This window comes from Rutilus rutilus (assembly GCF_951802725.1).
Source record: "Rutilus rutilus genome assembly, chromosome: 10".
Classification (NCBI taxonomy): Eukaryota; Metazoa; Chordata; class Actinopteri; order Cypriniformes; family Leuciscidae; genus Rutilus; species Rutilus rutilus.
In genome coordinates this window covers 3,974,216-3,992,192 of record NC_140215.1, presented here as the reverse complement: position 1 = coordinate 3,992,192, position 17,977 = coordinate 3,974,216, and the positions used below count along the sequence as shown (strand labels likewise).

Sequence of the window (17,977 nt, the reverse complement as noted above, 5' to 3'; positions counted from 1 at the left end):
AAGAAGAAGTGACAACATGTAGACAACATTTCTGAATGGTTAGTTGGTGAATTTATGTAGCTTATGTGTAGTTATCTTCTAGTCATTGATTAGCATATTCATATTCTGCAGAAGTGGATTCAAATGGATTGTTATCTGTATACTACGCGAGTATACAGTATGCAGGTAAAGTTGGATATACCTATATATCCAACTTTATATAATGAGCTGAGTAATAATTTAGTTATATTTTGTGACAAAATAAACAATCAGGCAGTTGAGATTTGCTATGTGTCGCTTTACGTGAGTGTACTGAGAATAAGCTGGATATAGAGCAACTAAACACATATATGACCCTGGATCACAAAACCAGTCACAAGTCGCACGGGTATATTTAAGGCAATATCGATTTTTCTTTTATGCCAAAAATCATTAGGATATTAAAGATCATGGTCCATGAAGATATTTTGTACATTTCCTACTGTAAATATATAAAACATTTATTTTTGTGAGTGAATGCAGCACAATCGCGAACATAAATGGACAATTTTAAAGGAGATTTTCTCAATGTTTCGATTTTTTTGCACCCTCAGATTCCAGATTTCCAATAGTTGTATCTCGGCCAAATATTGTCCTATCATAACAAACCATACATCAATGGAAAGCTTATTTATTCATCTTACAGATTATGTATAAATCTCAATTTTAAAAAAAAATTGACCCATGTGACTGGTTTTGTGGTCACATATATGTTACATGCATTTTATATTAATGTGTCCAGTAGCTATGTTGCATGTCAACCTATTGTTTGGTGGATGGTTTTTTAATATTTTTTTTTTTATATATAATTATAATGAATTAATTTAGTGATTTATTGAACAGTGGTGTCTTTTATGCTTTGTTCACCTAACCCCTACCCGTGGCTATTGCTTTAACAGACTTCAGAAACTTCATTGGATTCGCAGTAAACTGTGGCCATTCTGTCTCTTTAACGGCTGCCAGCTACAGCTCTATGAATACATGGTTGTTTTCCTCTTCACTAGATATCTCGAGCACCAACGAAAACATGTCACTTCTCGTTTGTTGTTTTCCTGGAGTCCACCCCTCTGTCCGTCCACCCAAGTGGAATTAACTGTGTTTGTGTTGCAGGTAAATAAGGCGTGTAGGGCCCTAATACAGCCATCGCTCGGCAAGAGCCCAGCTGCGGCCGGGCGTCTATTCCACGGCGAGGAGGGGGGCGGTGGGAGCCGTAGTGAGACCTAATCAATCAATGCCAGATTACGGCTAAAGCCACTTCCATACCCATTAAAGGAGGACAAATGCAGAATTGCAACTGAACAACTTCTAGTTTTAAGCCAACAGTGGGACTTCCTGGTTATTTATCAAAGTCATTGCTGGTGAGCCAGCATGCCTGGCCACGCAATTGTACTTCTCAGCGAGAGTAGGAGCTGTGCTGAAAGGAGCGTGTTTATGCCCTCAGCTGTGGCGCTGTCAGCCTGCTGGAATTTACTGTAAATCACATTGCTTTTATTGCGAGATTTAGTATCTTATCCTCTGTGGGCTTCATCCACTGCGAGCTTGTCCCCATTAGGACGTTAGCCCGAGACCATAAAGGGACTTGGCTACACATCATCATATAATGTGAAACCAAACCTTTCATTTCTCTCCCTTTCGTTCACCCGCTCTCACTCTCGTCTTTGTCGCCTGCCCGTTATTCCCTCTTTAAGCCCATTCGCCGACAATCGCGACCTCAGACTGGCTGGATTCTCGTTGTCATGTCTATTAATGGAAAAGTGCTTTCGGAAATAAAAATTCATGACGTCATCATTTGCTCACCTTAATTTTGTTCCTCTGATTTTTTTTTCTTTTCCATATATTCTTTAAAAAATGGCTCCAACATCTTTTTCTTTTAAGGTCATAGCAGAACCATTGCTAACACTTTGCGATAAGGTCCAACTAGTTTACATGAGTTGATGCATGAACTAATATTAACTAACAATGAGCAACACATTTATTCATTTTTGTTAAAATTAGTTAATAAAAAATACAACTGTTCATTATTAGGTCATGTTAGCTTGGGTCCATTAAATAATAGTAATCGATACAACTTTTGATTTTAATAATGTATTTGTAAATGATTAATGATTAATATGATTAATAAATGCTTTGTAAGTATTTTTCATTGTTAGTTCATGTTAACTACTGCAGTTAGCAAATGGAACCTTATTGTAAAGATTTACCATATATACTATTTGATGGTTCCCCAAAGAACGTTTCAGTGAACAGTTCTTAAAATCATTTTTTTTTCTTAGTGTGAAGAACATTATAAAGAACCTTATAACCTTTTGTGCACTAGAAAGGTACCATCATGTATGTTAAAGGTTCTATGCCAATAAAAAATAAAATAAAAAATAATTTATTTTAGAAATGTACATTGTTTGTATTGACCACAACTGTCAAGAAGCACCAGAAATGTCTGTCAAGAACACTGAAAATTAATTGCAGTCATGCAATAACATTGTATGTGAAACACACTGAAATTTAAGTCTATATTTGTTAATCTATACTAGTTTCAAAAGAGCTGGGGAAGGAGATTTGAAAGGTGGAATGGGAAGGCGTCTTGAATTTGAATCTGTTCCTCACGCAAAGTTATCGAAAATAGCAATCAGGATTGGTGGTGACACTAGGGTGGGAAAATAATGACAACATCTTCAATTTTGTGTGAACTATTCCTTGATCCTGGCTATTTGGTAAATGTGCAAAACACATGGTTCATCTGAGCGCAAGCAGAACCAAACTTGTTACTCGGTTCAAGGAGACAGTCGTAATACCAAATGAAGACATTTTTAATGATGCTGCCATGATTTAAAGCATTACAGACCACGTTAACAAGTATTAAATTAAACACCTCACTTCATGAGCTGTGCTTTCAGAGCTGGCATTGTTTGGCTTTTTCTCCAAAGGATTTGTCTCCATCGAGAAAGAAAGAAAAAAATCTCATGAAATCTCTGCCAAGCTCAGTTGAAATGATGGAAGCTGACAGCAAAGTCTGCAGGCAGAAGGTTAAAAAACAGCACATCACGTGACTGGACAAACCCCTAACCCCAGTCCTGAGGAACCAGACAATTTCACTGTGTGTGTGCGTGCGTGTGTGTGTGTGTGTGTGTGTGTGCGTCTGTCTAAGTAAACAACCTTAGAAACACATTCCTATCAAATTAGCAACTAATGCAGAGTCTACACTGCCCCGATCATTATTACTTAAATGGTTAATCAGTTGAAATCCATTTAGATAAATGGCTGTTGTTAACCACAGCAGAGATGAGCGGCTGAAGTGAGGAAAAACACATTTAAGGTGCAATGTCATGCATTTAAGGACTATTTCATCACCCTCTTTAATGAGTACTTATATAGCTCACATTGGTGCTAAACTTCACCGGGTGAGGTATTAACCACTACAGTGATGGTTTACGCATATGATAATAGAGCATAATCATTTTTCATGGACAATGAGAATGGGAACGACAGATTTGCATAGATGGATGGATAGATAGATAGATAGATAGATAGATAGATAGATAGATAGATAGATAGATAGATAGATAGATCAATAAACAATATTTTTTGCAATTCCATTAGGTGGCGCAGCGCTAGTGGCTCAGAAATTGCACAATGAAACTTTATGGATAAATTAAGAAACACGTATTTTCATGTATTCACTTGTGCTTAGAATAGAGATCATGTTAACTCTGACTATTCTGAAGTAAAATGTTTATTTTTTAGGGATTTACCAAACCTGAATATATGAAATATGAATGTAAATTTACATAAAATTTGCATTTTTAATCATTTTCATAGACATGGCTGAATTGTTATTTAGTAATAAGGTCGTGTGAGTCTTTGATTCGAGAACGCAATCTTTTAACAAATAAATTGTGCCGCTATACTCTTGGTGTTTTTTATTTTATTGAATTTTTTTGCGTATTGCTACTATTTTGTAAAAGCAATACAGCGATTGATTACCACAGTTAAAGGGTTGTTCACGACGACATACAATTTGCAGAAACATACCAAATGTCATTCATTTTCAATTTTTGAAGTTGGAAAGCTCAACTATTTTCAAATCAGCAATGATGCGACGTGACATCTACCAATGAGAGCGCAGAGAGCGATCCACCATGGGATTAAAACTGGATACTGCATTCGAGTAGGAACGCCTACGAGCAACCAGAGACTCGCCAACCTCCGGGTATTTAAGCGCTGTCAGTATAAACAGGCCTTTATGGGGGTTTGATAAACATCCCATTGTAAAATCACTGTAAGTGGCTTATTGGTTTAACAATGTACAGCCAATTATGTCAATATGCATTGTTGTATCTCATCAGAATATTTTGATTCAACAAGCTCAAATGACTAAATATGTTATCAAAATTTCCTCGCAACGAGGGAACGGTGTGCACTTGAACAGTAATTACCAATTAAACGACTAATCAATACACTAACAAGAAACCGGAGCCGTGCTCCATCCGTAGCTAATGTTATGCTAGTGTGTTATGTGTGTGTGTGTATTAGTGTTTTTGAGGATTTGTGGTGGATGTTAGGGCAGTGCAGGCACACACACTCACGTCTCCGATGTGCGTATGTGTGTGTGTGTCTGGATGATGTGTGTGTTGACGTGCCGTAGCAAGAGTTCAGGGAGGCAGCTGAGCAAAATAATTTAGAATGTCCTGCCTGCTGACACAAGGACAAAAGGCGCAGAGAGAACTTTCTCATATGCGGCTGGGAGACAATGGCGGCCGCTCTGGCTGGAGTCTACACAGCGGTTGTTTTCTCTCTGACCTCTCGTCCTTAGAGTGATGGTCGAAGGCAGCAGACAGCAAGGCTCTCCTGCATTACTCCTGCATCGTGCCCGTGCAGCGCGCAGGTAGAGGAACACCAATACTAATGGACAGCTTTTCTTCAGCTGTTTCTTACACTGACAACCTGGAGATTAATAACCGTCCTGATTGCATCTACAGTTCTGATAGAGCTTACTGTCTCTCTCTCTCTCTCTCTCTCGAACGCTCTGTTCTGATACAATTTCGAGCAGCACTTCCAAGACTTTTCCAAACGGTAGTAGCTAGGGCTGCACGATATTGAAGAAAAATTCGATATGCGATAACTCATTAAATAATGCGATATTCGATATTCGATACGATAATGCCTAAAGTGTGTAAAATAACTTAAAATATCTTACAAATATAATATCAGGGTAAACCACGGGGTTTAGGGATTTCAGGTTATCCTACATTAGGTTTATTAAACAACAGAAACTGAAATAATCAAATGTAAAAATAAAACACTTAGTTTTCACTGCATGAATGAAATATATACTGATTCTTATTAAAGCTACAAAAGTTATTCAGCCAAGAGCAGTGAGTGATTTTCTCTTTGTCTTTTGTTCATGACCCCAGTTATTGCAAGCCGTTGCGATATGCATATCGCGATATATACATTTGCGATATTTCGATCATTTCGATATATTGTGTAGCCGTAGTAGTAGCATTATAGTAAGTAAAGATGCCAAATTCCAAGGCAGCATTGCATGTAGTCTTTTTCAGCGAATGCAATCCATGCACCAAATAAATCTTAAGTTGTGGACGAAATTTTATTATATTCAAATATTTTATTCAACACCGAAAAGTATAGATAAAAAAAAAAACATTATCTAATTAAATATGTACCCAATATTTGTGTGTGATTTAAAGTTGGCATGAAACGGAAATTGTGATCATATTTTTTCTTCCCTATTGTGACGTATATCTGAGTGAAAAAAAATGTAGGACGGGACTTGATTTTGCTATGTGATACAACTCAACAGCAACCTTTTCGTGCTTGTACTGTCCCAAAGTGAGCGCATACAGATTGGGCCTTATCAGTCACGCACCAGAGGAAGACACAAAAAACAGCATTATCGTAATCGATGGTCAACCAACATTATAAATATGAGTTTACATGCTTGCAAATCAGTCACTTATGAGGTTCTAACTTAGTTAGAAAGCAGCTGCGTATCCTCATTATTCCTACGCCCCATGACGCTTTGCGCAAATTATGGGTGTAACTTCCGTTAAGCTGTAAACAGTCAGTGAAACGCTCGCTCTATGAACGCAATACGTTAAAAAAAGTGTCACAATGAGATGACAACCCTTCAACCATCGAACATTAAAAGGACATTTAAAGGTGTAAAAGCATCAACAAGGTACTTTCAACAGACCAAACAACCCCAAAGGTCTTTGGTTAAATATCACTGTAGTAATATATATCTGTATTATGTGACTTATGTTGCCTTAATCAAAAATGTTCATTAACTTCAGCATTACGTGATACTATTTCAAAGTGATTTCCGTCATTTTGACTGATAATAAATTGCATTTACCTGTGAAAACAAACCTGGAAAGAGACGTGAGGATTTGAGGAGAATAACGAGAGATGCATTCCAGTGAATTATTAATGGAATATATCGTAAATTAAATTCGGGAGAACAGACCACAAATGTGCAGTACATGTTGTCCTTTTTCATACTTTTACAGCGGATTGCAAAGGGAAAAAAGAAAATAATCACGAGGAAAAGACTGAAAAGAGCTCTTGCCATAGATATTCTTGTTATAACATGTCACGTTAAAATACCAAGTGTTACAAGTGTCTGAAAATAAATCATGAAGGAAAATTGACAGCTCATCCAGTCAAACTGACAGATCAGCTTTATTTGTTGGGCAACCTTATGATTTGAAATGATTTGTTTCAGCCTTTTTGAATGGAAGTTCCCCAAACCGGAAGTGCCACTCATAATTCAAAACGCAGTAAGGTCGTCAGGGATATGTAGGCAATAGGCAGCTCACTGGGTTTTGAAACAGAGCCATTTTATCTCTCTCGCTTTCTTTGTTCTTTCTTGTCTGGTCCAGTTTACCATTTGTGTCTGCAGCATTTAATCGGATGCCCCCCCCCCCCCCAACTGCACGCTTCCTCTACCCTCATCACATACATATTGTTCAGACATAATGAGGGCTGCAAGGTGTGGTGGGACTCAATCAAATCAAAATTTGAGATGCAACAATAGAAAAGAGGGACTCAATCGGTATCCACCGATCAGAGTCTGAAGAAGTACAGTAATTATTACCTTAGATTGCGGCAAGCAGTCGTTTGTTAGGAAGGGCTGAATGGAGTGATGCTGACTGCCGACGGGCAGACATTCTCCAAAGGCTTTGGGGCCGTACTGGAAATGGCCTGCAAACTCATCGGGGAACGCTCAGGGCCAGATCGATGCATCAACCCAAGGCCCCAGCGCACGAATGCGAGAGGCCATGCTGGGACTGTGGGTTCCACAGTACACATCATGTGTCTAAACTCCAGGTCCTCAGCCAGGTCCCTCTGGGTTGTCAAAAGAGCACTGGGAGACGACAGAGAAGAGGTGTGGAGTGGTTTTGTCATGGTGTGATATACGACAGGATGTCAAACTCAGATACAAGAAGACACATCAAGATTTGGCCTTCATTTCTTTTCTTTTTTTTTATCAAAAAACCCAGATAGATATACACCATAAAGGTATGATATCTACAGTTTTGTCCACAAATAAAGATAAAATAATAAATAATGTAATTGTTTTAATGGTTTATTTGTAATTAAATCCCGCAATAAATAATAGCACTCAAGCATGATAACATGCAGAATTGCTTTTACTATACACTAATGTAGAATATTCATTGAAATCATTATAAGTATCATTCAATACATTTTATTTTTTTTTAAAGAAAATGTGACTGGTGCTTGCTCGTGTAAAATGCTAGGTTGTTGTGGGTGTAAAGTTAGTTGTGATATTGAAAAATGTATAGCCTTAAAAGGATGAGGAATAGTAAAACGCCTAGGCCTATTAAATCACTAATTTCTTCATTTTAGTATATAATGGTAGGCTAGTGCTGTCAAACTGATTAGGCTAATCGTGATTAATTGCATCCAACATAAATGTTTTTGTTTATATAATATGTGTGTGTGTGTATATATATATATATATGTGTGTGTGTGTGTGTATATATTCTATAAGTTACGTGTGTATATACAATACAGTAGGCTACATACATGTTAGAAGTGATAAATCGATTTGACAGCACTAATATTTAGACATTGAGGTACAAGAAGCTGTGCTATATCCATTTACAATATGTAATGTTCATGAATTGACATAATAGAAATGACGATGGCTACATGCGAATATTTACATTTATTTCTATAATTATCAGTCTACCCCCTGACTGTGTGTTTTTATATTAATGTAACGTTAGTTCTGAATGTTATTTGACTTTGTTCTGTCAGTTCCTATTTTTTACAGTCTATGGCCAGTTCATTGAAAATAGATTAAAAAAAATAACGATCGCTGCGCAGTGATTTGGTGAACGTTTTTCGCTCTTACGACGTGGATTTTACAATATATCAATACTATTAAATATTATACTCACTTATTTTACTTCTTGTGTTATATATATACATCGCGTATAGAGACAAAAAGTCCATTTACAGCCCGTTGATGAATAATTCCTGTCAGTGTACTGTGACAGGACAGCGAGCGCTACTCCACTGAGAGTGTTTAGGCAAATCTGACCGTTGCTTTGAATTTGGCTCTCGCGCAGCGCGCATGCGCAATCTGCGGCACGCTGTGCTTCTCTAGAGCAGCTGTTTGGGGTTTGAAATTCCAACATGGCAGAGGCAGTGGTCAGTCTTCCCCACACTAACTTGGAATGGTTTCAAGTCGCTTAACCCGCAGAAGCATTCATCAGCGTGCCCGTCGGATCGATGCCGCTCTAACCCGAGAGGTTATCCTGTCATACTAACAGGTAAGAGTTAACCCGGCTATTTCCACCGAAATTAGGAATTAAACTGGACTAGAGGAGAGGAGCGCGAGCGCCTGCCTTTATCGCAACGCATGTCCAGTCCATGCATCACCGGGCTGAAATGAAGCGCTCGCGCTGTCCATATCTAAATACATGGATTGTGTTTTGATACGAGATGTGATCGCGCGTGCAACGGGATGTTAACGCGCAGGCGGATGAAGTTGATCAGTGATAGTTGAATATGATTAATTACATTTTGCATTGGAAAGTGAGAGTGGGTGGGGTTGAAATTCGTAAAAGTAACTTTCTGGTGCACTAGAGCCGCATTATAGCCTACACAATAATAATCTGAAAAAGTTTTTGCATCCTTCCTTTTTTGCGTATCATAGAAAATGTGCATTTTTTAATTCTGGACTTTTTTTGGGACCGCAAATGTGTTTTTAAAGTAAAAAGACATACAATGCGTGTTTCCATTGGGATAATATCGTTTCTTTAAACCTGGGGAGGGAAACTGACATGAGCTCGCTGTCGTGCTCATGTTTTTTTTTCCTTCCCTCTCTCTCTCTCTCCTCCTCTCTCTCCTCCTCTCACATGTTGTCCAAGAGCTTTTGTTGGTTTTGCCTTCTTAATTATATGCATGTAGGTTAAATGAATACCTGACGAAAAGGCCCCTGGTTTTCACAGTGTAATTCGATAGCTGAGAGGAAAAAGTGGCTGTAAGCAACCTTTGGAATTCACATTTTCCTTTCTCCTGTTTGCGCCTTTGAGAAGATGATCACTAGCTCCAGTGTACATGGTACGTTGATTTATTGTTTATATTTTGGCATACACTATTACATTTGTGCTTGCATGGTGTGGTTTGTTTTAGTCATGAAATGCGTGCTAGACCATAAACAGCAGCTATATTCACGTAACCTGTTAGATTGTATGTTAATAATGCATGCATGATTCTATTTCACACGTATAAAGCATTCCTAATGTATATATCTCGATCTAACTTAAGCGTGTTTGTATAAAAGTTGTGCAAATTTGCTTATATTGCATATATAATTATAAGAGTCGCGTGCGATGTGTTTACCTCAGTCTGTCAGAACTAAGTTGACACAATGTCAACTTACTGTCAAAATGATGACTAGCGACTTATTTTTTAATTAAACACGAGGTCTTTAAATATGTATTATCTTTCATATCTTTAAAGAAGACATGTAACATTGATATTTACTATAATCTTTGAAAATAACCCTCTAATGTCGTAACCGAGCCCTTTTTTTACAAGCAAAATTACTATTTTTGTTTTACATTTGCCGATTATTTTGTTATATCTAGGCTTGAATTTGTTCTGAACCCAACTATATTTAGATTAAAATAAGTTAGGCATTTTAAGATTGTGTTAATTAGCTGTTTATGAAGTTGTAGTTGGTATTTGTTTAATTGTACATTTGCATAAAACTTCAGTCTGGTGTGATATGCATTCACATTATTCATTGTCTCTTTTTGCAGTCTTTTTCAAAACAGCTTAAAAATGTACTATATATATATACAAAGTCTTGGTTTATTCAAACCAATTATATTATTTGAAATACTAAATCAATCTCAAAACACAATGTTTAGTGATTAGGTAGAAATTTGTCCCTGTAAATATTCACTTTTTTAGTATCAAGTACTAAGCGGGCACAGAGAAGTTACCAGAAGGAATTACTGTATGTGGCCGCATACATTTTTCAGCCTTAATATGGGACTTCATCCATCAGTGAGGTTGTATATTACTACATTTTATGTAGTTCTTGAACACATATTTGCATGAATTTTTGATGCATTATGCACATTTAGCTATTTTTCTATGCATGTCCTTTCTTCTTTGTACTTGTGGATATTTCTTTCCCAATTCTTTAGCTCTGGCTCTTAGTTCTGTGGATGTTGTCAGATTAGAAACTTGAGGTCAGAAATTGATTTGTTGAAGGTTATGCCACTGTCAATGCAAACTTGTAGTGTGTTTTTTTTTTAAGGCAATTGAATGTCGATTTGTTTTACATTTTCATATTCAAACCTTTGGTTTTCACTCTCAACAAACTAACCAACCAACAAAAAAAAAAAATTCACGAAATTTTTCATTTATAATGTTAGTTATTTTCTGAATACCTCTTGCATTTGCATTTTGTTATTTAAAAACACAATCAAAAATCGCCTGACTAAGACTGAAGTGTGTTTTCCAAGCCTCTTCAGCTCTATCAATAGAAAAATGCACTACATGATGAGTGATTTCATTACAGTAGAGTGTTTTTTGTGATGTGTTTTAATCAAAGTGGACATTGAGCATGTGTTTTTTTTCTTTCCTGTAGGGAGGTCTAATAAGCCATTAGATGTGTAATGCACTACAGTTAGCAGAGGTATATTAACACAACAGGCATCAGTGACCTAATTTAGCTTTGCAGATATGAGTTTGAGGTGTAAATGTTATTAATAAGTATACTTTAAGCTTTTAATATGATACTATTTTGACAAAGCGATGTGCTAGGTTGGTGCTCGGAGGGATTCCTTGTGGGGCGCAGCGAGCGGCTGACGTGTGAAAGCGCTGTTATCGTTAACTGGGTCCCGGTTTAACCCCAGGCTGGGCTTTATGAGCATGTTAAACGACACGACAGCTTCACACACTCCTGATTGCGCGGCACGTCAGTTTGCGTGAGCCTGTGTGTGTGTGCGTGTGGGTCCGCAGGGTTGACATGAAACCTCATGTTGAGTTTTGTGGTGTGCGTGATGACAGATGCTGACCCCTCCCCTTTTCAGCACCCTCTTTGCTTGATGTATCTTGTGTTGACATTCTAGCACAGGGCTACAGGCAGCTCGCTACACACAGACCGCTACACACAGACCTATAGAAGACGTTCAGCCCGCGCGGATGATGCGGCAATTAGCAGATGCGTGCAAACAGTTAGATCGGGGCTTGCGTTTGGCCAATATTTTGACAAGTTTCATACATATAGTGATGGTGTCGGCTGCAGTGTATGACGTCTGAATGCGCTGTCATTTGTATTTAGCAGTTAATTGTCTTTAACGCATTATTTTCGGCAAATTCTTGCACAAATCTGTTACAGGGTCAGGCAGTTTAAACATATTTAAAACTAGACCGCTTTTCTATGATTAAAAAATAAGTGTACTGTGCAGTTTCAACAGTGTCATGCAGAACCTAAAAGCATGTTGAATGTTTTGGTCACAGTTATTCTGCATGCATTTTTAAACCTCTTTATTTGAGAGGGTTTTTTTTTTTTTTCTTCAACATGTAACCTAGTGACTGTAATGTTCATTAGTTTGTATTCTTATGACGTTTGCATATGTACTGACATTTGTGTTTAGCTGCCTGTATCATGCAAGTTAATTGGCTCAAACACATTATTTTGGGAAATTTATTTTACAAATCTGTTACATGCAGTATAAACATATTTAGAAATCGACAGCTTTTCTATTGTTTCCCAATTTCTCTGTAATTATTTTACATGGATTTTTGTAATAATCTCATTATTTGTGAGTTTTTGTACTAGTGAAAGCAAATATTTTGCAGCATTGTATACATTGCATTTAAAAACATAAAGGCCTATATAAATGTGTTTATAACATATATTAATTCACATTCATTTGAAACAAGTTTTTTGTTGACTTGCTTGTTGGTCTGATGTATTAATATTGGCAACAGTGAGGCAGCAGCATTGTTCATCAAGGAAACGATTGAATTCTCACATGATCACATCTGACATGATCGGTCATATCTGGTGTAAATATAATATTTTTCAATATGCAGATTTCAATTTCCCTCTGTTCTTGGTGGTTTACAAACCGCTCTTTTACATATTCATAGTGGCCCATTAACGTTTGGAGGGTTTGTGTGAAATGCACTGTAGTTTTTAAATAGACTCTCATCACACTGTAAAAATGTTTAGACAGAAAACCTAGAACATTTAATCTGGATTTATTCAGGTCAATTACCTTAAATTATTGAATGAGTCTAAATCAAGCTCAGCTTGGTTACACTTAAAAAACAACATACGAGTAAGTTGCATTGCACACGGTGTATGACAGAGTCGTTCTATTGATCTGTGTTTGGCATGTGGAGCTTTTTGAAGCAAATGCATCAGGCTGTGAGCTGTTACTCATCATGGCACAATGTGGGTTATGTAGTTTTGTGGGGGGGTGTTTTGTACTTTTTTTTTTTTGCAGTAGATTGCAACCTTATTAATTGTTTAGAAACAAAGCTCACCACAGAATGTTTCTATAAGGATCCTAGGAATAACAGAATAGTACAAGAAATATATTTCAGCAAGTCAGTTACAGGTTAGTGGTGGGCGAATGGCCAAAAGCGTATGGTACGAGTATTTGAAATCCCAGTAACTGTATCACAATATAGTTATTTTAGCGAGGAATTCTAAAACAAATGGATTATATAAATAACCATACGGTGATGCATGTTTTCTGACTGATCTGAAATGATTTCTGAAAATCTTACAATTTTACAAATGAAAGTTTATGGACGTCAACTGAGAAAGAAATAGATCTGGCATTAGTTCAGAAAACGGCTTGAGTTAAGGACTAATTGATTCTAATTGGACGAGCCACATTGAAATCTGTTCTAGATCTGTTTTTCAATGGTGCATGTTGTGTATTTTCCCATTGCAATGCTCGAATCAAGTAAATAACGTACGGTGGTCCATGGATGTGCCACAGTACAGCAAGCGTCATGCTGTAGGTATACCGGGATTTACGGTTTAGAAGCCCGGCGTTGGCAGAAGACGACGCCGTTGGTGCGTTAGACGTGTAAGTGGCCCGGGCCTCCTGGGATTGTTTGTATAAATGAGAATGACAGGTTTTATCTCAATCTAATGGTGACAATTAAAGGGAACCTTCAGACTAACTCGGCTCGCTGGCGGATGAGCACCTTGGGGGATCTCGGGGGCCGTTTCAAATTGATGAAACACTCATCCGTACAGACGGATACATTTGTCAGTCTGTGTAACAAATCTTATTCGGTACCCCCTGTCTCCGTTTCAGACAAAAGCCCGGCTCAAATGAAATCAGTAGCGGCTTGTCATCTTTAAGCAAATATGTTAAGCGTAGTCTCGCGTGCTTTTCATCCGAATGCCGAGGAAGAACCCCAAGGGAGACGGACGCGTGCAAACGCAACAAATTTCATTTCCACGCAGGGATCTCTCGCTCTCTCTCTCTCTCTCTGTCTCTCTCTCTCTCGTGGCAGCTGGCTGTGTTATCTTCGTATGATTCGGTGTGCGCTGACAATTCTTTCACTGATCTAAGTTAGAGTGCATTTGGAAGTGGTTGCAGCTGTCTGTTGCTATACTGAGAGATGTGTTTGCTCTACTGCAAAGATGAAGGACCACGAATCCTTGACATCCCCCTCCCCGCTCCTCTCCACCAGCTCATTTAGACACTTTCTGTCTGTCGGCCTCTCTCTACCTCGCTCGCTCGCTGTGACTGACAGCATACAGGGTTGCATGTCTTTTAAAATGCACATATGTCTGTTATCCGTGCTGTAGGCCTGTTTTGCTTTCTCGGCTCTGAAATCATCCTCTAGAGTCGCGGATGAAGAAAAAGTGTTCGCGCTCGAGGCTGTCGTCTTTCCCCTTCCATGTATCTTAAACGCATTACGTTTTCCTTTTTGTTTGCTTAAGTCAATGTTACTGGAATTTCATTATTAAGCGGTTGTCGTACCCGTAATGATGGTATCGACCGTGGCGTTAGGATGCTATTGTGCGCCGTGGCGTGAAGCACAAAATTTTCCAGGCGTTCTGCTCCAGTAAATGTTCCTGCCATTGAGATATTGGACAAAAAAGGCTGTCTGATGATGTAAAAGATGTAGCGGTTCATCGTAAACCCGAACAGAGGTGAAGTGCCCTCATCTCTCACCAGTTTATCGGCCTCTCCGTGGGGGCGAATCAACAAATGAGGACTTAAACGCGCCACACGTATTGATTTGCAGAATACTTGATTTGATTCATTTGGCTCGCTGCGGGGTTATTTTTAGTCGATAATCGTGTGCAAGAAAAGACACTGAAAGGTGTTTGTCTCGGTGTCTTTTCTCTTTCGTTAGGGTCACGCTATGGCTGGCTCCATGTAAATGTGCTGTTTTTAACGTTTGTCAGGACGGTTTGAACTGTAGTTAGCCGGCGATGTGATCTGATCAGAGGAGCGTAACCGTGATTGACAGTCAGCGGCGAGGACGCCACTGGACTCCCGTTCATTATGATACGTCGCACACACACACACACACACACACACACACGCACGGCAGAATAATACCAGTCAAAACAAAGCAAAATCATGTTCTGTTGACAGCTGGCTCTGTTTTAAAAGCTTTAACTCTTGAGGATGGATGTGAACACAGAACATTATAGTACATCGTTGATTTTGTTGATAACAGCATTTGGTTTGAGGGATGTATGAGTGATTTCTCTGTTCAGGTTAGATTGTTATAAAGCTAAAAATCTGAAAATATTTTATTGCGCTTTTGATGATATTTTGATATTTTAATATTTATGCATTTGCTCTCAAATTGCTTATAAGTGTGATATTTATTTATTTGTTTATCTTTTTTTAAACCTAATTTCAGCTAGTCTTTGTAGTCATATATTTAAAATGTTTAATGTTAGAAGTTCCCTAAATACTGTAAATAATGATTCGTTAATCGAAGTCAATATCAATAATCCACACTGTTTTTTTTTTTATAAATAATAACACTGAATAGGAAGGATGGTAGTTATTTTTTTTCGTTTATATGCACCAATATAACTTTGCATGATCGTAAACAGATATTTACTTGCATGTATTTGTACTAAAACATTTTAATGCATGGTGAATATTTTTAGTAATGTCACAAATGAACTGTTGAATCAGAGTTTTGAATTGATTTATTGACGGACAGTTTGAACTGATTCACTGAAATGATTTAAAATGTTAAATGAGGATGATCTAGTTAAAATAACCACGGCAATATACTCGCATATATTTTTACTAAAACATTTTAATGTGTGAAACACTTCCATGAACAGCGACTTTATTGTGAATGAATTGTTGAATCAAAGTTTGAATCAGTTATGGACAGTTTGAACTGATTCACTGAAATGAATCAAACTCGCCAGCTCTGTTGTGGTTAAAATCAGAGACAAACCAGTAAAACCATATTAAAATCACTGCAGATATATTGTGATATTTATACCTCAGAGAAATGTAAACCTGCTTCTCCATGTTTTGTTTATTTCCGATAGACTCACTAATCCACTACAGCCCTTAGGAAAAAAAACCAAAGATGATCAAGTTAATGCAGCGCCAGTGTTTCAAACAAACAATCTGAATTATTAGAACGGAACATAAGCGGCGCTTTGGTCCTTTTTCTTTTTTTCTGCCATTTCAAACAATGAGTCTGAGCTTTTGTTTTCGCCGTCCCTGGTCACTAAAAGCTGTCTGGCTACATAAAGCGAAGTGGCAGCGCACTGCCTGCTGGGGATTGGTTGCGAACACTCAATCCCCTGGTGGGAAAAACCAGTTTTAGCAGCAGAACTGTTAATCTAGGCAGCGCGCAGATTCTCCTGCGTTCCCACATTTGCTTGAGTAATTATCATACCCCCAGTGGCAAGGAGAGAGACATCGCCTTAAATCACTGATGTCTTCATTACTCTGTTTACATTTTAATTAGACATACTAAACTTTTTGATTTTTAATGGGCTTTGCAGAACGAGACACGTTCTCTTCTTTAGTTGAAGGGAAATGAAGGAGACGTGCTGAGAGCGAACCTTGCACCTCGCCATGAAAGACAATCTGCACTTTTCTGAATATTTAACGCGTGACAATAATTATTTCTGCTCTGACCTTTGATGCCAAACTATCTGGTTTTGAAGTGCAGCCTACTTTTGATGCATCGCAGAGGCATTGTTCGTAACCTGCAACGTCCTATTTTGGTATGAATCGACGACTGGTAACAGGATTTTATCGTTTTAGCAATTTAAAGGTTGGCCGTTGCAAAGGCCCTTTTTAACACAGACTCTTAGTGTACTTGGATGCATTTGTGTTGCTGCGATTGGTCTCAATTGTGAACTTGAATAATTGTTAATCACAAATGCATAAAAAACTGATGTCACCCAGTTTCACGGGGCTTAGAATAGCAGGGTCACAAGATTTGTCAATACCTTCCTTCCAGCCGAGAAATGCGTCCTTTATCATTGAACAACCTTGAGAAATGAGACGAGCAATTTCAGTCCCACTTCAAAACGTTCTGTTGTGTATTGAGAGAGGGGTTTCTATGCCTGCTGAAGTGTCTGGAAGTGCATAAAGATAAGAAACATTAGAGAAATTAATCTAGTAAAGAAATAAACTGCTGGTGAATTGAAGCAAAAAGAAGCTGTGTGTGTTTTTTTTTCTTTTCTTTCTCTTTAGCCTCAGATGCTGCATATGCAACAAGTTTGCTATTGACTGGGAGCTCAAGGCTTTAGCTGACCCACAATGCATCTGAGATGCATGACTTTTTTTTCTTTTTTTTTAAGTGCATCCCTATGTCTTTTGTTAAAATATAATATCCTTGAATTAGTTTGGACTAGGATTTTGGAGGGATTTAATTGAAAGAGGTTTGTCCCTATTATTACAGCCTTGACGGGAAAACCGCCCGGTTCATTTTCATAGGCATCACTTTCTTTTATTGTAGGCTGCTGAAATCCCTTTCTTTAATTCATTATTTGATGTTTCATGACATTTAAATTCATGTGAATTACCCTAAGCCGGGGAAAACATGGCGAGTGGAGATCACAGTCATTTGAAGCTCGACTTGGAGAGGGAATTATATCATCTAATGAGAACATAAAATTGTAATTAATGTCTTGAAATTAGCCTCTGAGAACCCCCCCCCCCCCCCCCTTCAAAAAAAAAAAACGTGTCCATTGATATGCATGGCAGAAAACGTTCAATGTGAGAGCCAATATTTTGGCTGTTTCTTTCTTTTTTTTTCTACCCCTGTATTCTGTGCCTGTGAAAGAAAGAATGAAAAAAATCCTTCAGGAATGATGAATTGAGTTATCACGTTCAGCAGCTAATTGTCTCAAATTGATATTTTGATGTACTACTAAAGATCACATAAAAGCAGTCAGATCTTA

The 17,977-nt window shown here is 37.9% G+C and overlaps 1 protein-coding gene across 1 annotated transcript in view; it reads left to right on the top strand.

The window, feature by feature from the left end:
- The first annotated feature begins 8,814 nt into the window (after positions 1–8,814).
- Positions 8,815–17,977, top strand: part of fign (fidgetin) — a 68,458-nt gene continuing 59,295 nt past the window's right edge. Inside the window, exon 1 of the mRNA XM_084421695.1 lies at positions 8,815–8,840. The gene's annotated coding sequence lies outside the window, so the exon portion shown is untranslated. The remainder of the gene's footprint in view (positions 8,841–17,977) is intronic.